The sequence below is a fragment of the Leuciscus leuciscus genome (assembly GCF_965113295.1).
Source record: "Leuciscus leuciscus genome assembly, chromosome: 24".
In the NCBI taxonomy this organism is placed as follows: Eukaryota; Metazoa; Chordata; class Actinopteri; order Cypriniformes; family Leuciscidae; genus Leuciscus; species Leuciscus leuciscus.
In genome coordinates this window covers 7,960,370-7,983,852 of record NC_138723.1, presented here as the reverse complement: position 1 = coordinate 7,983,852, position 23,483 = coordinate 7,960,370, and the positions used below count along the sequence as shown (strand labels likewise).

Here is a 23,483-nt window from a genome sequence, read left to right as displayed (position 1 = left end):
ACATGTGATCCTTTGTCTCACTGCTGTTTTTCTGCCTTTCAGCGGCCCTCGCCACCCTCACTGGAGGTTTTTCTGATCGTCTGTCCTGGGAATTAATGACTGCTAATGAACAAGGGGGGCCGAGGGCAAAGCAGAGTGGTAGGAAATGATCTGAGAAATTACTGCTCCCGTCTCTCGGTACCTCCATTAACAGCGTGAACGTGTAGCCCATGCACTCTCTGAACAGAGAAACAACACTGATCCACCCCCATCAAGACCACTAACAGCCCAGACCCCTCACTCAACCCCAGCCTAACCTTATCATGTGAGAGAGCTGAGATTACAGCACTTGGCCCCTCGTTCAAAGCAGAAAAACAGCATTGTCTCTCTGGCCACGAGTCAAGGGTGCGAGTTTAAATTAGAGAGCAGTCTTTCACTCTTGACATTTAGGGTGGCACAGTATATCTTCACCTTATTTTCACTAACACACTTATTAAGCCACAGACTCTATTTTACTCTACACCGACCGGATTACTCATTAGACGGCTTAAATCAGTTTGACTTCAGTAATGGTTTTATGTCCTTTAAGAGGCAGCTAGAGAATCTTTACCGTCACTGCTGTAAGTTTTAAGTGTTGGTGGGATGGGTGCGGTTGGTCTGGGCCTTGTCACCATCTGAACTTATATTACTAAAGTGAGAAAAGAAATGTTGTCCTTTCATAGAGCTGAGATTCATAAAAAATTTGGTAACACTTTATTTTAAGGTGACGTAGTTACATGTTACATGTACTTACTATAGTAAAAAAAACAAGCTTACACTTTATTTTACAGTGTTCTTGTTACATGTTACATGTACTTACCATAGTAATAACAGTAAATTATGCATAATTGCATGCACCTAACCCTCAACCAAATCTTACCCTAACCCTAAGTACATGTAGTTGCTTAATATTACTCAGTACTTAAATATATAATGACACCTTAAAATAAAGTGTAACCAAAAACAGTAAATTATGCATTATTACAAGTAACTAATCCTAAACCAAACCCTAACCCTAACCGCAACTCTATAGTAACCACATGTAGTTCATTAATATTACTCAGTGCTTATTTGGGTAAGTACAAAGTAACTACGTCACCTTAAAATAAAGGCTTACACTTTATTTTAAGGTGTCATTGTTACAGTGTAATTATATATTTAAGTACTGAGTAATATTAAGCAACTAAATGTACTGACTAAAGGTTGGGGTATGATTAGGATGTGGTTAAGGGGTTACGTGCATGTAATTATGCATAATTTACTGTTATTACTATGGTAAGTACATGTAACATATGTAACAAGGATACTGTAAATAAAGTGTTACCGAATGTGCACTTGTAGTGTACTTCATATTTTAAAAGCATAGCATATTTCAAAAAATGTTCCAACAGATAATATAACACTATATGAAAGAGCAAAGTTTTCTTAAAGACATTTCTTTACACACACTTCTAAAAAGTGCACTTTGTAATAATAAAAAATAAAAAAATTACACAAAATTACATAAATAAATATGTTTTAATAACCATTTGTTCAGTAGGTGATCCAACACTGAAATGTTAGATAATTATTTATAAGATATAAAAAATATATAAAAAATCCAGACAACATTACAGGAAACATGAAGAATATGCCATAAAATCCCATTTGAAAATTTGAATTTCATTCAGGTTGTTCTTTCGTAGCTTAGAAGACGTTTCTAATCAACTTTGTCTCAGATGTTTTTCCTTAAAATTCCTTATGAGAAATAAAAATAGACACAAATAAGTGAACATGGGATTTGAGTTCATAATTGACTGCAGACTTTTGGTATTTTGAGCACATTTTGAAAGACAGTCAAGATCCCATTGGAATTCTTCAGGAGATTATACTAGGGGGGGTTTTCCTCAGGAGAAAAATCTGAGAAGCATGAAAAAGTCTCAGTTTGCTCTCTAAATAATCTCATTGCTATCTAGTAACTAACAAATTTTTCTTTCGTCTGGGATATAACTGAGCACTAGATTCTTAAATAAAAAGAAAACATCTGCATACATCGTAAAAACAGGAATCCTTACCTTTTTACTGCTTCTTGAAGCTTCACTGGGATCAAAACAGAATGAACTGCATAACATGAGTCGAGTGGATTGTACGATCCGAAGGAGACTCCCCACTGTTTCCCATGACTGGCTTCAACATCATCCCTTCATACTCCTCATTAAAGCTTCCCCCACTCCGGTTTCACCGAGACGGTCCAGCATCCAGCAGTGTGTGTGTGCTGGAGGAAACTGGCAGTAATCCTGAAAAAGTTCCTCAACTCTGAGCCTTACTGTAATCAAATGCGGCCGCTAGATGAGGGGCTCATAAAGGAGAACATGAGCTTTACTCATCGCTACTTTTCCTGCCAGTCCCACCCTTTTGTCTGCTGGATGCCAAGCATTTCTTCTCTCTGCTACTCTGTGTTTCCCTCTCCGAAGGTTAGAGTTAGAGATTTAAACAAACCCCTAACGGTAAGTATTAAACTTCGGTGTGCAACTCATCCTGCACCATTTGTGAAACGGATCTGAATTATACACCATAAGACTTGTTGAGGAGAGGTGTGCGATTAAGAAATCCGATAGACTTACCTTGAAGAAAGGACCCAAACCATACCTGGAGTCATGAATATTGTAGAGATTTAAGGTGAGCCCTTTTGACTTAGACCAGTAAAAAACCATTAATCAACACATTAGAAACCACTCAGAACCTCTTAGCGACACCCTGGGAACCATCCAAAACACCTTAGCACCTTGGTGGTAAGTTTTGCACTGACAAACCACAGAAAAAAAAGTGTTATGAAGTACACTTCCATAACATAAGTGCTCCGGAGTGTGACGAATAACTAGCTTAACGCAGGAGCCTGAAGCCTAATCATGTGTGTAATGCGTAACCTGAGCACTTTTGCCTTCACCATCTCCTCTTATCCCTGCTTTTATGTAGTCATCCTGTGGATCTTAATCCTGTGCACAAAGTGTAATAAGACCTTTAGACACACAGTAACATCATATCCTGTTCAGTCTCTTGTATTAGGAGAATACTCCAACAGAGGATTCAATACCACATTGTGCCTCAGAGCACAGTTCATCACCTGAATACAGTTCAGTGGATCACAATAGAGTCAGTGTATGTTTTTTTTCCAAAAATATTACAAAACTTGCTTTCATGGCGCCTCCATGATCATAGGGTGCTGAGGATGGTTGCCAGGGTGTTGCTATGTGGTTGCTAGGGTGTTTAGGGTGGTTGCTAGTTGCTTGTTTACTGGCCAAGTCAAAAGACCCCACTTTGGGTTTGAGTGATGACATTTTACAACCTGACTTTATAAAAAGGTCAAATTATCTGGCATTATATTTGAGTTATTGACGTTAGTCAGAGAAACAGCGTTCTTCAGGGGTCCTCTCTATAGTATTTTTTATTTCTGCATTTTGGTTGGACCGCATTATTTGGTTGGTCGCACCACATGACATGGGCAAAAGAGTATTTATAATATTTTAATATCTTTTTCCCAGTAAATATTCATAAAATATTATGCCAAACTACCCAAGGTTTTCTTTTCAAGAATTGAATTCTATAATGATCCTTTTTTTCTTCATTATTGCCTCAGAACAGTTGTATGAGCCTTACCTGACATTGTTGACGTTATGCCTCCCAAAAATATTAAAAGTAGATTTTCATTCAGAAGTGTAAAACATGTTGACAATAGAAAAGATGTATTCAAGTGATTGTTTAAATAAGTTCCATTTTGTATTTTAAAATAAATTAATAGTAACAACATGTACATCATAATCACAGACACTTCTGGCTACACAAGTTTAGTTTTATACATTGTTGAATAATAAAATAATTCAGAGCACAATTCATAAAGCACTGTAAATACACATTGCATTCTCGGCATTTGTTAAATGTGCGCTTTAGCGCGTGTTAATCTAAATTATCTTCTATGGTGTGTTTTCTCTTTCAGGTCAACTTGTAAAAGTTTGATAAGAATCTTGCTGAGCAATTTAGTTAAAGTTAATGGCACAGACATTTGAAGGTAACTCTATCGCCCCCTTAAGTACTGGGGTTTATTACCACCACAGTGGTCAAAGGTTAAAGTTGGGGTAGGCAATTTCAGAGAGGCTAGCAATAGCAAGCTAGCTTTGAAAGCATGAGATCCCACCCTCCCTTCAGAGCATCATCAAAGCCACGCCTCCTTCAAAACACATGAACAAACACATCAGAGTCTGCAAAGCGTCACAAGAGACGGCGTTACATTACCTCTGTCTCAAAGCACATACATTACAATAATAATGAACATAAACAACTTACAGAGCTCTGACTTGTACCACCAGACTGCAGCAGATTCATTTCGGAGTTGATAGTGTTGTAGGGGTGGAACGGTACATGTATTCGTATTGAACCGAAACGGTACGGGCATCACGGTTCGGTGCATGAATATACACAGAGGATACACGGTATAAAAATGAATAAAACTTGCGTGCAAATTAATGTAATTCCGGAACTACTGTTAGATACGCGGGTTCTTTAGGGACACCTAATATGTAGCTCTGCCTTAGCTCTGAAGCTCTGTGGCTATAATGAACAGGCTGCGATGTCAAGATTGCAATGCTGGAATATGTTGTGTGTGTGTGTGTGTTTGTGTGTGTGTGTGTGTGTGTGTGTGTGTGTGTGTGTGTGTGTGTGTGTTTGAGAGAGAGAGAGAGAGAGAGGCGCGGGCGCGATCGAACAGTGGAAACAAAAAACATACTCTGTCATTTTGTTCATAGGACATCATTCAAACTGCAAAGTGTTTACTTATATTTGTGTACACTCGCAATAAAACACAACATTGTGCTTTTGTCAAACTATAAACTCTTGTCAAACTGTAACCTACAACTGTCACCCAACACAGTGAGTAAGTTACACATTCTACATTGATTATTTTATACAGAAATTATTTATAATTCAGATGAGAATAAAGTTAGTGTCAATTAAAATGAAGGAAAACAAATATATTGATCTGAAATATAGCAAATTAATTTGAAATTCATTCAGGTACAATTACCAAACATATCTCAAGGTCTTTTTGTCTTTTTATTAATTTAATTAATAAACTAATTATAAAACTATTGTCAATGCACTACAAATAAACTGGTTCTATGCCTTTACTTTATTAATAAAACTTATTTAAAAAATACAAGGGTTAAGACATTTATTTTCCTTTGGTGGTACAGCCTGAGACATGCACAATAAAAAAAAATTGCCTTCTACATTTTTGTTTTGCTTTTCCCTCCATTGTACCGAACTCGTACCGAACCGTGATGTCTAAACCGAGGTATGAACCGAACCGTGACTTCTGTGTACCGTTCCACCCCTATAATGTTGACATAGAAACATATAAATCTGTGTATGAGGACGTGAACAGCTCTGGGTAGAACGTCATGGGTTGCCGTCTGCCGTAATTACGGTTATGACATTGCGTGAACGCAACATAAGCTCATTGTTCTGGTTCAGGAGGAAGTGTAAAATGGCTACTGTTCAAATGTGGTGCTCGGTGACTGACGTCTGTCTACAACTCTGCATCTGCACAGCCTGATGACGTGTGATGTCTGCGCGAGCAGGTGCGCGGAGGAATGGAAATACATATGCTGACAGGCAGGTAGGACAGCGTGCAATGATTATGACACAGAAGATATATGCAATTTTGTAAAAATATTTAGACCACTTCTATTATTAATTGCTATTAGGATGTAAAGAGAGTTTCAACCAGAATAACAACATGTGTTTATGATTTTTTTTTATTACTTTTACCTTTAATTCAAGTAATTTTGTAATGGAACATAAGAACTATATGACTAATTTTATATTAGACGGTAACAAAACACTGGTACTTACCATTCCTATACAAATCACATTAAATTAAAAAAATGTGAAGATTTACTTAAAAAGAAATCCACAATGAATAAGGAAAACCTTGACCTAGTGACTTAATCAGACCAGTGAATGGAGAATGGGGCGCCTGACGCCTCTGTGTCGTCCTCTAAATTGGGCTTTATGAGTTTGCATTGTGCTGTTGTGCATTAATCTTACCCCACAACAATTCAATGAGCGATTTGTTGCTGTGTCCTATGTGACACAATGCGTCTTATTCACCACCCGCTCTCTGTGTGGGAAGTTCTGGCCGGTCTCTCTCTCCCTCTCTAACAGTCCTGAGTGAGTACCAGGCAAATAGTTCCTTTCATTCTTTATACCAGTTGCATCAAACATTCATTGTTATTGCAGTTACATTTGTGTACAAAATGTTTATCACACACAGATTTAATCTCCATTGTTTAGAGAGCCACCGTTTGATGAGTATACTCCAATGTCAGTGATTACGAACAAAATCAGATCTGTTAATTTGCCACTGGAATAAGTCTTGTTCTAATAAACCGATATACACAATTTGGATCTCCAAAGCACAATGAAACTGAAAATGACTTCAAACGTCTGGTATTCCCGTCCTGCCACTGCCACAGACGGAGGGCAGACCAGTGGGCGTCTTCCAGAAAGAGCTGCAACCAATGCCAGACCATGTAAGGCTAGCCAACGTGCCCAAAAATAAATATCAAAGATAACTGGGAGAGGGTGGGAGAAATGGATGTAGAAGGAAAGAAAGAAACAGAACCTCACAGATGTTTCAGGAACATCCATATGCTGGCTGCATTTGAAGGATCACAGAGCATTTCTGTCTGTCTGCATGCAGCAAAACCCCAGTCTAGTTAATGGGATTGCCCCACACTACCGCCACTTTGCTCTTCTGCTTTGATAGGCCATGTGGGACGTCTATTTTAATGTAATTAGTCTGACGTTCCTGCAATTTCAACACATGGCACATTAAAATAACAAAGTCCAGATGTCTGATGCAGGAGCCACCAACCCTTCAACCCTTCAACCCTTCAACCCTGTTCCATCGAAGATATGCTACCATGACATAGAAGGGACTATAATGGTGACACAGAAGGGACTATTATCAAAGCCCGGACAGTTCACTTGGCAGCCATCTTGATAATGCCCCTGGGCGGCTGTTTTCTAGGCATGCAAGTCCTTCCAACTTGAAAACTGTTGGCTAATCTTTCAGTCCAATACATTTTTTAATACAATGTATAAGGAAAACATCGCTTTAGAAAATGTTATCTGCAAAGTACCATGTCTGGTCCCTTGTGCCCCTAATTGCATTGAATGTGTACTTGTAGTGTACTTCAAATATACAAATATATATTTGTATATCATATCAGAAATCATTCTAAACATTTATTATTATTATCAATGTTGAAAACAGTTCTTTGATGAATAGAAAGTTCAAAAGATCAGCATTTATTTAAAATAGAATATTTTCTAACATTATAAATGTCTTTACTGTAACTTTTGATCAGTTTAACTCATCCTTGATGAATAAAAGTATTGATTTATTTTATTTATTTCTCCGAAAAATAAAATAAAAATTCTTACTGACCCCAAACTTTTGAACAGTAGTGTGTATATATATATATATATATATATATATATATATATATATATATATATATATATATAAAAACTGATAATGAAACTTTTAATGACTTCTACAGTTTCAAAATTATTCAACCCCCTGAAGAGAATTCCTCACAACAGTGCAAATCTGCAAAAAATGTGTTGTCTCAAGCACACCTGATGCAACTGATCAAGGGCTTCATTAGTTGCACCAGGTGTGCTTGAACTAGAACACACGAAATATCTGAACTGGCTAGGTTTCTTGAGTGTCACGTTTGACTGCAAGTTAGAAATATGGCCAAATCAAAAGAATGGTCCAAAAAGTTAAGAAAAGATATCATCGCCCTTCACAAACAAGGAACAGGATACAAAAAGATAGCTGTGGCGAGCAGGACGAGGCCGAGGGCCGTGAGAGAGCGGCATGAGGCCGGTGGCGTGATTACTCTGATGAGCGACACCTGCGAGACGCACCGGTCTCGAATCTCTCACGGAGGAGCGGAAGCATAAAGGAGGAGCGACGACAGTGAAGAGGGAGAGAGGACAGGCCTGATTTTATGTTGTGTTTTGTTTCGGTTTTGTGTGGCCAGCAGTCGTCCGTGAGGGGCTGCTGGCTTTTACTTTCATTTTGTATTTGGTTTATTTTTGTCATTAAAATATATTGAATGTTCGCCGGTTCCCGCCTCCTTCTTCCCATAACTATTGAACCTCGTTACATTGGTGCCGAAACCCGGGAAGAAGGAGGAACGCGCTGTCAAAGAGCCCTCGCCGCTGTGGGGAATCCGCGGTGCCATCGAGCATGGTGAGCAGAGTCCGTCGCCATGGACGCTCGAGGCGGTGCGCTGGAGTGAGTTGCCGGGGGGACGGTCGAGCTCGCTGCTGGCCGCCTGGGTGCTGGAGGGACGGCTGCCGTCCGTGAGGGAGAGGAGGAGTCGCCGCCGTTCGCCGTGGGCCGGAGCCTGCTGTCGTCCGCCATGATGGGGAGGAGCAGGGAACGGGGGATTCCTGCCGTCTGCCCGTATCCGAAGGAGCCGTCGAGCTCGCTGCTGGCCGCCTGGGTGCTGGAGGGACGGCTGCCGTCCGTGAGGGAGAGGAGGAGTCGCCGCCGTTCGCCGTGGGCCGGAGCCTGCTGTCGTCCGCCATGATGGGGAGGAGCAGGGAACGGGGGATTCCTGCCGTCTGCCCGTATCCGAAGGAGCCGTCGCCGTCCAACAGGCGGCGGAGGAGTCTCGTGCCGTCCACCGAGGGCTATCCAGCGCCACCGCCAGGCACCGCGGAGAAGATCGCCCAGCTGGTGCAGGGCCAGATGGCAGCGCGTTGTGGGAACCGGACTAATAATTTTTATTTTTTTTTTTTCTCTCTCCCCTCTCTCGTCTCTGTCGCTCCTCATGCTTCCGTCTCCTTTTCTCTCGCCTCGTCTGTCCATACCCCCAGGTACCGCAGCCGCCGTGTTCGGTCTCCCCGGAGGAGGGGGAGGGGGGGGGGGGGAGTAGAGCGCAGTCTCGTGGGTACCCCCCGGCCTGCGAGGGGCGATGGGGGTATGTGGCGAGCAGGACGAGGCCGAGGGCCGTGAGAGAGCGGCATGAGGCCGGTGGCGTGATTACTCTGATGAGCGACACCTGCGAGACGCACCGGTCTCGAATCTCTCACGGAGGAGCGGAAGCATAAAGGAGGAGCGACGACAGTGAAGAGGGAGAGAGGACAGGCCTGATTTTATGTTGTGTTTTGTTTCGGTTTTGTGTGGCCAGCAGTCGTCCGTGAGGGGCTGCTGGCTTTTACTTTCATTTTGTATTTGGTTTATTTTTGTCATTAAAATATATTGAATGTTCGCCGGTTCCCGCCTCCTTCTTCCCATAACTATTGAACCTCGTTACAATAGCGAAGGCCCTAAATGTTCCTAGAGACACCGTTGGAAGCAAAGTTTGCTAGTTCAAAGTTATAGGAACAGTGGTTACACTACATGGACGGGGCAGAAAAAGGAAACTATCAACGACTGCAACCAGATTTCTGAGAAGGCAGGTTCAGAAAAACCCTCGAGTGACTGCAGAAGACCTGCAGCAAGACCTGGTGGCAACAGGCACTGAGGGTTCAGCTGCACAGTAAGGCTCGTACTAAACACATGCCAGAACTCCAAGACGTACACCACCACTGACTCAAAACCACAGGAAAAGTCGGCTCAAATTTGCTCAAAATCATATAAATAAGCCAAAGAAGTTTTGGGATTCTGTTCTGTGGAGCGATGAAACAAAACTGGAACTTTTTCGGCCCTCTGGATCAGCGGTGTGTCTGGAGGAAGAAGAATGAAGCATGTGCTGTAAAGAACACTCTGTCTGCAGTTCAGTATGTTGGGGCTCGTGATGCTCTGCGGCTGCTTTATATCCTCTGGCACTGGAAACTTGCAGTGTGTGGAAGGCAAGATGTATTTATTGAAGTATCAGGAAATCCAAGGAGAAAACGTCATGCCGTCAGTGAGGAAGCTGAAGCTTGGGCGTCATTGGACCTTAGGACAATGATCCCAAGCATACCTCAAATTCCACCAAGGCTTGGTTGCAGAAGAAGTCCTGGAAGAGTCTACAGTGGCCTCACAGTCACCTGACTTGAACCCCATAGAAAATCTCTGGAGAGATTTGAAGAAGGCGGTTGCAGCACGCAAACCCAAGAATATTACTGAACTGGAGGCCATTACTAATGAGGAATGGGCTAAGATTCTTCTGACAGAAGCTGGTGTCTAGTGTTCATTGCAAACAGCTGAAAGTCTGTACATTTTGCCAATAAACCTGATTTGCAATGGGGGTTGAATAATTTCGATTGCAACTGTATATATATATATATATATATATATATATATATATATATATATATATATATATATATATATATAATAGTGTATTTTTTAAACTGTACTTGCAGATAATGTAATATTAATTTATTAAAAGGGCCCTTATGAGTACTTAAGCAGAATACATTTTCATGACTGTTTCTTAACACAATTCAGTAAACTTTTAAAAAGTGCACTTTGTAATAATGTCAATGAAAAGTTTTACTTTTAAGTACATTTTAAATCTTTTATAAATGTGCCTTAGAAAAAACATTAGTGTTGCATCTAAACAATGGCACTGACATATTTGAAGATATGCCAGTCCAAGTGTCTTTCAGTTAAAACAGCTCAAACAAGCATTTTGGGACTAGGCTTAAGTATATTCTTTTAAAGTATAGCCTATTATTTCCATTTTAATAGCTTTGGTCATCTTTGAATGTTAGCACATGTTCAAATGAAGCTATCACTTGTTTGATATACACAGAATATGGAAGTAGGTGTCACGTTCTGTTGGTGTTTAGTTTCATTTTTCATTTTTCATGGACTTTTAGATTGTTTCTCTTCAGTCACATGTTTCCTTTGTTCTAGTTTCCCCGCCAGTCTTGGACACTCATGCAATCAATACACCTGTTCGTCATTTAGCTAGTTATCGTTGTATATGTAAGTTACTCCTTACATTCAATTAATGTCTGGTATTTTAAAAAAGTAGGTTAATTTAAAAATTGTAAAGACTTTTATCATGGGAAAGGGTGTTTTTAGGCCTGATAGGAAGTGCAGAACCTAAAACTGTGATAAATCAGTGTAACATTTTAGCTTATTGCTTTGATCATTTGGTTTAGCAGCTGGTTAGCATGACCTGTTAGCATAGCCTGCTGGTAGATCTACTGTAACTACACCATCAGCAAAGAGCACATTTCTCCTTTAACTGTCATTAAATAGTAGCCATGATGTACACTATTATGCTACATATATATGATTCATATTTCTATTTCAGATGGAAATGATGCTGTATTCTTCACATGTGGAGGGATTGTGTGTCTTTTGTGTGAGGAAGAAATGCTTAATTTCTGCTGGTTTAGTTAGGCTATAATAAGGGGGTGAGGCAATGCTTATTATTACACTATTTATTCTAAATGCCACCACAGCCAGGCTGAGGAAAATGTGTTGGTGAATTCACTGAATTGTGTTGAGTTCTCAATCACTGTATGTGAATGGATGCCATTCCGTCCTTTCACGTGGGAAAGTTATTGCCTGAAATAAACGATGACTCATTCGGCCATCTAGTGTTGAATATGGGAACTATTCCTTTTCTTGTAGTTGGTAGGACAATTCCTTTATGCGCAAAAAAAGCTGTATTTAACGATAGGCTACTTACTTCGAGATGTTGGTTAATTAATTGACACAAAAGTTTTGTCATTTTATATTAATGATACAGTCTGTGAATGTATATTCTATATAGGCTATGGTTTATTTTGTCGTAAGCATCTGTTCCCGCGTTGTTAATAAAAATGTCGATCCTGATTCAGTATCATTTCATATGTATATAGCCTACTGTACATATAAGGAAAAAAAAATATTTTGTTGAATGCAGTTTGCTTCTTTTTTTTTTTTTTTTTTGCACTATTTTAAAATGTTCATGGGCTAAATTCAGTATTTGCTTGCATTCATTAATATTCACTTGTGTGTGCTTATATGAGTATCATTAAAATATTAGGATGCAAGTAGATCTAGTGTTTGACCATGTCTTAATATTTATTTAAATGTAAAACCTAAAAATAAGTAGGCCTAGGGCCTAATCAGTTATGACCTGATTCTCTTTTGAGCAACTAGACCAGTAGATGCATGTATATTTATTAAAGAGGCAGAGGCACCTAGTGGGTAAACGATGGCATTACAAATGAAAATTATTATTTTCAAATGTCTCTAATTTGCCTCTTTGCATTGGAATTTAAAGTACTTTAAATTTCTCCATTTTAACCTTAAATACTACACTATTTGTAATATAAATATTGTTTAAGTGGTCAGGAATGGACTATTATTATTGCACAATAGTATTTAGTAGGCTACCAAAAGATCTCTTCAAAATATTAAATAAATATTATTGAACTAAAATATAGAACATTGAAAAATAGTTAAGGTGTATGGTCACATTTGACCACCAAGGAGTATGAGTGACCAATACGTAAGGAATACCTGAGCCTGAGGGTTAAATTAAATACAAGAAAAACATTAACATTAATGTGGCCTCTCCATAACTCTCCGTTTGTCTATCAACCACATGACCGCGTGGCGACGACGCCCGCGAGATCAAAGCACGTCGCAACTCCGTTCAACCGCTCTGGCTACAGCGATCTGTTATGCCGCATTAAGTGCGCCAAAACGGTGTTATATTCGTATTAAAACGTACAAAATGTGAAAGCAGAGATGCCAATTTGGCGAGAGATTTGAGCACAGTGAGACCGTGAGACAGAGTGAAAGCTTGTGTCTCACGCCACATGTGAGAGTCGTCACTTGTCAGCCCATTTATTTATAGCCTCGCTAAACCGCCACTTAACAACGGTAACAACAATAAACACAGCCAGTCAACTGAGGTAAAATAAAACTGGTGAATTCCAGATTAAAAATAAAAAGGTGTAGTATTTTAAAGCATCTCTATTCACTTTTGTACATCTTGTAGTTTGATTTGTGTGTATATTTGTTAATTCCGTAGAAATAAAAGGGAGGTTCACTGCCTGAATGTTGCAAGAGTGAGACGTAGGCCTACAGTACTACGTAGCCTGTCCATTGAGGTAATTAATAAAGTGTGGTAAATTTCACATTAATACCTAAAAAATAAACAGGAAAAACACAAAGTAACATCTTTCAAACATTTCTGCTCTTTATCAACCTGTAGTTTAAATCGATCATTTTTTTTGTCATTCCTTACAATAGGGGTGGCAACTGTATGGATGTTACAATAGGAAACACTGCCTGTCAACTGAGGTAAAACTCCGGTGAATGCCAGATTAAAAATAAAAAGAACAGAAGAGTAATATTTTAAAGCATCCATGCTCTCTAATTGTAAAGCCCGTAGTTTGAATTGATACTGTGTATCTTTTTTTCATTCTGTAGAATAGTAATGTTCACTACACGAATGCTGCATGAGGAAACATTTTTTGGGAAAAACTGGTATGTGCCAGACTGAGACCCCAAAAATAAAAATGATAACTGCAGGTGAGTAATATTTTTCAGGCATTTCTTTGCACAACTTAAAGTTTAATATGTGCTGTATTGTGTCATTCATTACAATAGTGATGTTCACTGCCTGAATGTTGCAAATAGAAACACTGCATCTTGTCCGCTGAGGTAAAATACAATTGCGCTAAATCCCAGATTAAAAACAGAAAAAGGGAAAACAATCACAGGTGAGTAATATTTCTCAAGCATATTTGCTCTGTGTGGTCCAGCCTGAGTTTTATTTGTGTGTGTGTGTGTGTGTGTGTGTGTGTGTGTGTGTGTGTGTGTGTGTGTGTGTGTGTGTGTGTGTATTTATTCAGTAGAATAGGGAAGTTCACTGCCTGGATGTTGCAAGAGAAGACGTTACGGTAAAAAACAAAGTCCGGTAAATGCCATATTAAAGGCCTGTTCACACCAAGAACGGTAAAAGATAACTATATTAGCATCCCAACCAGTGAACGATATCGTTATGTTTATTCTAAGCACGTGCTGCAGTTTTATCGTCTCCCACTTTAATTTCTCGAGCTCTTTAAAGTTGGAAGGATTCTGATTGGCTGTCAATGTTTTTATCGTTCAACAGCTGGATTCCAGCGAAAATGTTTCTCTGTGCTGTCATCGTTATAGTTGATCCTGTTTCTATTGTACAACCTGTAGTTTAAATTGAATGTATATCTTTTTTCATTCATTAGGGAGGGCAAATGCCTGGATGTTGCAAGAGGAGAATCTGAAATCTGAGGGTCTTAAAGTCTTAAAGTACAAGGAACGACCGCATTGAACCTGTTGCGCATCTCCTTTGCCTTCTCTTTCCTAATATATAAAACCTTGTGGAAAACTTATACTCAAAATACTTGGGAGTATATTTGGATAGTGCTCTTAAATTTGACATGCAGGTCAGTTCGGTGGTCTAATCTAGTTTCCTTCATCGAAGAGCACTCGCAAAGGTGAGGACTTTTTTTGTCCTTTTTGAATATTCATATATCCATTCATGCCCTGATTACTTCAAAGCTTTAGTATTGCAAATACTACAATCTTCAATCAATCACTTAACATTTATTTCTAAGCACATTTAAAAACAACACAAGTTGTCCAAAATACACCCATTACACATCACTATTCAGTCTCCAAACACCTACGGGCAATTGTAAGCAACAAAGAACTGATGCATTATTTTTCTTTTTTTCTTTTCTTTTTTTTTACAACAATACAATAGAAAACAAAAGAAAAAAAAAAGACTACAAAAAAAAAAAACAAGAGAGAGAAAAAAGTGAGGAGAAAAAAAATGCTGCCAATCAGTCAATGCAATCTACACTTTACACATTCAAAAATACAGAAATTCATTCCTAAAATATAAAGTCATGCCTTAAATGAATTATAGTTACATGAATTATTATATGTCTATTGGGTTATATATTAAATACTCACTCCTCTACTCCAAAAAAGCTTCCAAATGGACTTTTTTTTGCTGTGGCGGCCATTTTTTTCATTGCCATGTGTTCTATAGTTAATTTAACCAATAATTTATATTTAATACTTGTTTTATTTTCCAATGTTGAAGAATAGTTTTCTTAGCAAATAGTAGAGCAATAGAAACTAATTTTAAATAGTGAGGTGTGGTGTCAATCTCTGAAAGATCTCCTAAACACAGAAGATAATGATACTTTAATCTTAAGAATAATGTACAATTTCTCCAAAACCTCTGACTAATTTTTTTTAATGGGGTTACAATGCCATAAAGAATGGAGGTATGTATCTTGACTATTAATATTACATTGAACAGAAATGGGTGAATTAGAGAAACCAATTTTGTATTTTTTATATTGTGTAATATGTATTCTGTCAATCTTGTATTGAATAATACATTAGGATTATTAACCAAAGAAAACATGTTTTTTTTACAAATTTGTGCCTACTAGTTGGGTCAGGACGTAAAGATACATCAGATTCCAATTTTCCATTGGGTAACATTAAGCTGTCTGTGCCAAGTATTAATCTGAATAATTTATTTAATATTTTTTCCGAAGGTGAAATAACTTTAATCTACAAAAGAAGATGGTTGAAGTGTATTATAATTAATATTTATTGTTTTAAATAATTAAATCTTTGAAGGAAATGTGTTTTCAACATAGATTTAAAACATTCATACGAGTCACAGGATCTAATATGTAGTGGGAGGAGGATATTCCAGAGTCGTGGCACTGCCACAGAGAAGGCACGGTCTCCTTTAGTTTCCAACCGGGATTTAGGAACATTTAGAAGGAAACTCTCCGACTGTCTTAAGGGTCTAGCAGCACAGTGATGTTGCAACAGGCTTGAAATATACTCTGGAGCAAGACCATGCAAACCTTTAAAAACCATTAACAAGACCTTGTATTGCACTCTAACATCAGCAGGAAGCCATGCAGCACCGGAGAGATACTTCTGGAGCGTTTCCTCGTGCCAGTCAGCAGTCTGGCCACCGCACCAACAAGCACCAAGCTTCCTCGCTTGAGTGTTAAACATTGGTGGCTAAAGGGCCAAGGTGAAGTGCAAGCTTTTTGGCTAACTTCGAGGGACCAAAGATCATCACTTCAGATTCAAATGATACAAAAGCAGGTGCTAGGCTCCGGACTTGTGTCAGGAAGCATGAACATATCACCCTAATTTCATGACACTGGTTGCTGGTCCGCTACAGAATGGATTTAAAAATTCTTTTAATGGTTTATAAATCTCTCAATGGCTTAGCAGCATCCTACCTCGCTGATCTCCTGTCAGGACAATGCTTGGGCAGGTCTCTGAGATCCTCAAACTGAGGACTATTAGAGGATCCAAGGACCAGATTAAAACTGAGACCACTGAAAATTTGTAGTAGAAGCACCGAAACTGAGTAAGTGTTAGAACTGCCACAACTGTGGATCATTTTAAATCAAAACTCAAATCTTATGTTTTTCATAGATTTTAATCGATGCAATGTCTATTTAGTTGTTTATTGGATGTGTTTCTCTATTGGGTTTTAACCTATACTACAAGTAGTATGTAAGGCACATTGGACAGCTGTTGTTTTAATTGTGCTTTATAAACAAAGTGGTATTGACATGGTTCATCTGGGACATCCTCTTTGAAATTCAAAAAGAACAGCCCTGATTCTTGTCTCCTGAAGGATCGTCTGTTATAGGAACAACTGGGAGAAGTCGAGGTCATGCAGGATGCAGAGCCTTTCTTGCTGTTCTGCTCCACTGTCAGGTCTGTGAGAAGACAGGCGAACAGGTTGCATTCTGCCAACCAAAGGAAAACCTCACATCAGAATGTGGTTAATTTGGATGATGTGAACGCGGTTTTCTGATGTCAGGTACACACACGCAAACACACTCGAATCCTGGTCTGGGGTACGGTTCATATGAACTCTGGTATGGTTTGCTGCTGAGAAGTATGAAAAAATAAAGATACAAAAACTTTTTTTCAGCTCTATCACAGACTAATGTTCATTGCTATTCCATCAAAGACTACATCCCCCATAATCCTCTGCCCTGTTTCTTCATCACTGATTGTCTACAGCTGTTACTCATTAGCTCTGTCTATAAAAACCTGGTTCACTCTGTCATTCACTGCAAGGTTTTGTATGTTGTTGCGCTGCAATTTTGAGTGTTATCCTGGTGTCATGTATGTGGTCTTTTGAGTCTCTTCTTGTCTTCTGGATTACCCTTTTGCCTGTGTTTTCTGCCCGGTTGCACTTTTTATTGACTGACTGTGGTGTGACCTCTTGCCTGTTTTTTTTGGATTACAACTCTGGATTGTCCCAATAAAAGCTGCTTTTGGATCTCCAACCCAAGCCTCGGAGCAGTACGTAACAGATATGGGCGGCTGGTTAGGACTGATGTGGTTATGTTTTATGTGGTTATATTACATTATTATACTATTCTAACAAATCTTAAATGCATGCAGTTCATTCACTGCATTCAGAAATGGAGAATGCACCACTGCACCATATTTTTCAAGTCCCCATGAAATCAAAATTAGTTTTTTGGCTTTTAGTATGAAAATGTTAGCCTTACTGTTATCTATAAACTAGTCTGCTCCAAAACAATGACAAAATTCACATTTAGAAGTTATTCAGAAGTTTTCAATCACAGCCTGCCAATATGGGTTCATGATTTTGATGACATCTCTGCACTTCATGTTCTCATCAGATTTTCTGTCCAATCAAATGCCATCTAGAATCTGAAGCTCCGCCCCCTACACTATAAATACAGGCTGCTGCTGAAATCGGTCACTTGTTCACACATTACATCACACAAACGTTACTATTTTTTTACATGGTGAATGGCACAGAGTACTATATAGGGGGTAGGGAACAATTCAGACAGTGCAAATTTGCTTTCCATTGGGGTGAATGTCTTTGCTATCTCCCATTAAAACAGTAAGTAGCACAATTCAAGAAAAATGCTACTTATCAGATTGTGCCATCTGCATCATAATCATGAGGTTTGAAGCTTTATTAATGTCCATACCTACCCTACCCTAAACCTACCTTTAAAACAATGCAATAGTGTTGCTATAGCACAATCTGAGCATTATTCAGCAGAACACCGGTCCAGAGACACGATACACAGAGCGGATCATATGCACGAGTCGGTGCAGACTACAAAACGCATCGGATCCATTTGAATTCTGCACAGAATGCTATATTTTAAAGCGATATGGAGGAGATTAGGAGATGAAATGGTCAGAGATTAGGAGGAAACTGCGGCTTTACCGAGCTCAATGGCTCTGGCCGAGCTGTGATAAACTAAACGCTGTTCGGTATGTCCCGCCCTGTCTTCCTGTTTCAGTGGAAATTACATCAACACATTGAATAATGCTGCGTGTTTCAAGGCACTTCAGTGTGGGCCTTTAAATCAGATTGTCAAAGTAGTTGGATCAACATTGGATTTAACACATTATTTAAGATCTACACCACACCTTTCAGCCGAATGTGTTCAGTGGGATTGCTTGAAGTGTTTACATGATTTCAAGTCAGACTGAACTGTCAAAAACAGATTATTAGGTTGCATTTAAAAGTTGCCAGTGACAGGCCAAATGTGAGAATATGACATTCTGGGTGTGACAGCCACTGTTACTAACCTCTTCTAAAGAAATTATACTGTTTAAACTTGCCAGCATTAAGAAATTCTCCTTAAAGCATTCTATAAAACAAGACTTAATCTCTTAATAAACTTATAAATGTATAGGATTAATATAAAATTATTGTTGTTATTATTATTATTATTGTTATTATTATTATATTATTATTGATTTGATTATTAGGGGAAAAACGTATTTTAGATGGATAATAGGATAAAAAAAACTTTAACTTGCCTAATTAAGAGGTTTTATTGTAGTAGCTTATGTTTACATTATTTACAATATATACAATAACACGTTGAAAGTGTTTCTCCCGTTAAAATGAAAAAAAAAATTTTTAATATGTATGAGCCTACATTGTGAGCGCGTATCACGAACCTGAGCGCGTGCGCGTGGGCGGAGAGAGTTTGACAGTCAAAACCTGAAGCTCGACATGCTCTCAAATGTCACTGAGAAACAAGCCATGGCTTAATGATATCCATTTATTACTTGTAGGCTTCGCTTATTTTCTCAGAAAAACACTGACGGTAAGTTTTTCTTCTTCTTCTAGCCTATTCCAATATTACTTGCTTTCTTTAATGTAGTAACGATCTGACATTCACATTTCATGCGTGAGCTCTCACACACAGCAGTTTGATGATCATTGTAAAGAGAAACACTTCATAACGTTTAACAATAACTTAGCACATTTAGGGCCATATTGTTTATTAAAAGGTTAAACGGGATTTCTATGCTGCGTAAGTGTCTTTTCGTATTCTACATTTATTAACACCATTCGTTAAAAATGTAATGAGTAAACTGGGCTGCACTTTGTTCTGTGGGAAAGTGGTTTGGTTTAACAGTAAAGGGAGGGAGCGCTACTTCCTCAAACGCTCTTCAACATTTGCGCACGAAGCCTCGGATGCTTTGCATGTTATGCAAGCATCTACAATTTTAAAGAAATGAATGCTGCATTAAGGGCTGACGTTAGTTATTGTGTGGTAGACTGGACATTACAAGGTTGTGGCCTCAAACTAGTGCTCGACCACTACCTGTTTTTTAATGGTCGATGCTAATCCAGGGGAACTGATGGTTAATATAATGCCAGTTTGGTCAAATTAAATACTCAATCAAGAATCAGATAAAATATCTAAGTTTAAACATGTTTTTCACACAATATTTCGCCAACTCACACACACACACAAATTGTATTATATTAACCATTGACAGCGGTTTTTGAAATGACATTATGCAGAATGAGCACTAAAATAGCCCAATATGTAAAGGATCATGTTCAGTCAGACAGTTATCTCAAAATAAACCCTGAATCATCCTGGAGGGGTTTATTTTTTATTGGCTTTATGTCTTATGACTTGATACAGCTGCTTATCAAATTATTCTGAACCCTATAGAAATATTGATTTGCAGTCAAATTATTTTATTATGTAAAAAGTAAGAGTGACATGCATCTGCATTTGAGGAACAATGGTCATTTATACATTTTTGCACCATTATACAAACATTTCTTATCGCAGAAGGCTGTTGACCAATCAGAATCAGCGGTTCCAGAGAACCCTGTAATGGCAGCTTAAAGCTGGCATGAAACGGAAGTTGCAATCTTTTCTTCCTATGAAGTGGTGCAGGTATGGCGTCACTTTGCAGGCCAACTCGGTTCACATCACACTGGTTCCCTCGACAAATACCCAATTGGATTTTCCCGTAGGCTTTTGGATAATCACAAAAAACAAGCTCTGCGATCAAAGAAAATGTATGATCGGCTACTTGCACGTTTTATCCATCAAGATCATTTTCATTGATGAATACAACTTTTATGTTGTATTTAACTTATATACCGAAGTAAAAAGCTAAAGGTAGGCTATAAACGGACTACACCACGGCCCTACGAATTCAATGTCATCATCACTAAGCTTCTGACAACTCGCTTTAGTTTTTATCTAAAAACATTTTCCCAGAACGTTTGAGTTAGAATAGTTTAAGAGCACAATTATACGCATAGTGAGTAAAAGCGGACTAAGTTTACCTGTTCGGCGTGATGACGTTTAATCTCCCCAACACAGCCTCTGTAGTCCCATTTAGCCACTTGTTAGCAACCGCCTTTTTCAAGATGCGTAACAGCTTCAAAAAATCATGAGTGTGGTAATATTAGTCGTAGAATAAAACGTGAAAGTGTCTTGAGCTTGTTAACCACAGACCTTATTTCAACCAATTAAACAAAACCCCATTGACGTCGAGACGATGGAAATGCTAAAATGCTAACTCGCTTCTGTTCTTTGGCCTACAAAGTGATGTCATACCTGCACCACTCTATTCTGACGCATATTCAAGTGAAACGGCTTGTTGAACAAGAACAAATGTCGGGCGGGACTTGATTTTGTCCATCAGGAATTGATTGGATAGTTGGATGGTTGTAGTTTGCTATTGGTGGATCTCATGTGAGTGACAGGTTATTGTCCCGCCCCTGTGCCAGTAAACACGTCATCAGAGAAGAGAAGAGATGCTGCAAGAGGGAGTGGAAGTTTTTTTGATTAATTATTACGAGGACATGAGAATAAAAAATAAATAAAAATAAAGATGTGCACGGATAAATCTTGGTATATAATAAACTGTAATATTCCATAAAAAAAAATTAAGAATGTTCATGTTTGGTTTCATGGTGACTTTAATAATTGGCTTGTCTTTCACTAGTCATGATAATAATAGCCAATGAGACGGATACAAAATTCCTGAAATTATACCATTTATTTTGCACAATATTCACTGAAATTTGAGTGCACTACTGTAAAAAAATGTTTTGATCTCATAACATTTCAGTTCAGTTGTTGTATTCAGGTTGAAAAAAAAAAAGAATGTAAAAATTGCATGTTTTCACTTTTTACAGTGAACGAGAAGGACAGGCATGATTATCAACGGTTGCAGATAATCTCAATAAGCATTCATAGATGTATTATATATCTATATAGATGCAAGATAGCGCTGTATTTAATGTATGGAAAAAGAAAGTTAGTTGCTTCATCTCATTAAGCAAATTTACTAAGGTTTGATTAATATGCTTTGACATACTTACAATACAAACATCACATAGACTAAACGTTGATCTCCAAAAGCTGTCATTTCATCTGTTTACGCAATTGTTTACATCAGTATCATCTTTGTTAGTTACTGTTCTCCAGTTAATTGCAAGCCCAGTGCTCTGTTTTATAGATGTCCTGTGTTTACAGTGGCGATCTGAGCGGGTCATGTGACCGGTTTATGTCATGACTCATGTGACATTTGCGTTCCCCTCACTCCACGCCAAATGCAAACAGGCTTTCCGCTTCTTTGCTCGAATCCACGCCTCTCCCCACTGATAAAGACCTATTGTTTCACCCCAGGCCGGGTGTGAGGCTGTAGTGATGATGTGCGAGTTAGGTTCAAAATATTAGGTTATTGAGGACGTTGCAGGATTTGAGGAAATTTCAGCCCTGCTGATCCTGCGATCCTGTGATTTGGCTTGCAAATATCCTTATTTCTGGCAAACCCTTTGTTCCGTGTGTGAAGAACACGATTAGACCCTTGAGACTGAAGAGAACATCCAGTTTTTGAATTGGCCGTCCTGGAAAGTTTCCATTTATGTGTCAGTCTAACCAGCTGTGTGGTGAGAGATTTATAGATTGGCTTTTTTAAGTCTACCCATACATATAATGCACTGGCTTCTTCACCAGTCATCAGTTATGCAATCAGTGGGTCATGGGAGTTGGAATTAAGGGTCGGGAAATCTAAACTGGGAAAGCCTCGGACCATGCTGCGTTTCTGCAATTATTTTCTTACAATAAACCTTTTGGGAACAGTTATATCAACTACTGTTAAATCTCTGATTTAGATTTGAGAGTCATATTTATATAACCGAAATCTTTTTGGTTTCTTGTTGTGTAAAGCAACATTACTTGAGCTATTCTGATCTTTAACAAGTCCATGCTCATTATGAAACCGCTTGTTTATGACCTTACAGCACCCGTAACACCTTGTGACACATTCACTTGTGTATAACGCTTTATACAACAAGCTGTGAGGATATTTACGCAATACTTATTGGGAAGCTGTGTTTTATATTTTCTGAAAACTGTTGGTATGTGGCGGCTAAGGTGTTCTGTATGGTTGCTAGGGCATAATATGGTCAGAGTAAAAAAAAAAAGTCATGATATTTCAGGTGGTTGCTTTTTTCCTGTTCCATGTTGGTTGCACCACATGACTTTGATTGGTTTTGAGGTTTTTAAAATATTAATAAGCTATTTATTTTGTTACATTTAAGTAATAATAATAATAATTATGTAACCCCCCCCCCCCCCCCCCCCCCAAAAAATAAAAAATAAAAATAATTGTTTTCTAAGAATAAGTAAAAAAAGCTTAAAAAAATTTTTTTTTTACAATTTTGAGAATTGATTTCTTCAAGAATTTAAGTATAATCCTTTTTTCTCTTAATTATAATACCAGAACAGTTGGAACACTCATCGAATTTAAAATTATTTACCTCCCAAAAATGTCAAAATTAATTTTAATTAAAAAATTCAAAACATGTTCATCATAGAAGAGATGTATTCAAGTCATTGTACACATTAACTGAATAAATTAATATATCTGGACAAAAAAATCATAAAAAATAGCACTGACCCTCCTTCACTCATATTATGTTCTTAGCGAGCAGCACTAATAACTGTTGATATTACTTATAGGTTTTTACGGTTGTTGTTATTCTATTTGTATCTTTATATTTGTAGTATATTGTCTCTATGTGGCCTAATATTTTCAAGAGAAAAGAGAAGCAAATGTAATACTCTAATAGCTACCTATACCAAAA

General features: G+C 38.3%; 1 protein-coding gene and 2 long non-coding RNA genes across 3 annotated transcripts in view; all 3 read left to right on the top strand.

Annotated features, from left to right (window-relative positions):
- Positions 1-12,518: 12,518 nt before the first annotated feature.
- LOC309488711 lies at positions 12,519-13,804 on the top strand. Its single transcript, XR_014202244.1, has 4 exons — positions 12,519-12,967; positions 13,047-13,125; positions 13,268-13,318; positions 13,448-13,804. It is a non-coding gene; the product is annotated as an uncharacterized lncRNA (long non-coding RNA).
- Positions 13,805-13,893: 89 nt separating this feature from the next.
- Positions 13,894-17,322, top strand: LOC309488710. Its single transcript, XR_014202243.1, has 3 exons — positions 13,894-15,510; positions 15,738-16,070; positions 16,170-17,322. It is a non-coding gene; the product is annotated as an uncharacterized lncRNA (long non-coding RNA).
- A 1,721-nt stretch (positions 17,323-19,043) lies between these two features.
- Positions 19,044-23,483, top strand: part of pip5k1ba (phosphatidylinositol-4-phosphate 5-kinase, type I, beta a) — a 21,816-nt gene continuing 17,376 nt past the window's right edge. Inside the window, exon 1 of the mRNA XM_082157675.1 lies at positions 19,044-19,176. The gene's annotated coding sequence lies outside the window, so the exon portion shown is untranslated. The remainder of the gene's footprint in view (positions 19,177-23,483) is intronic.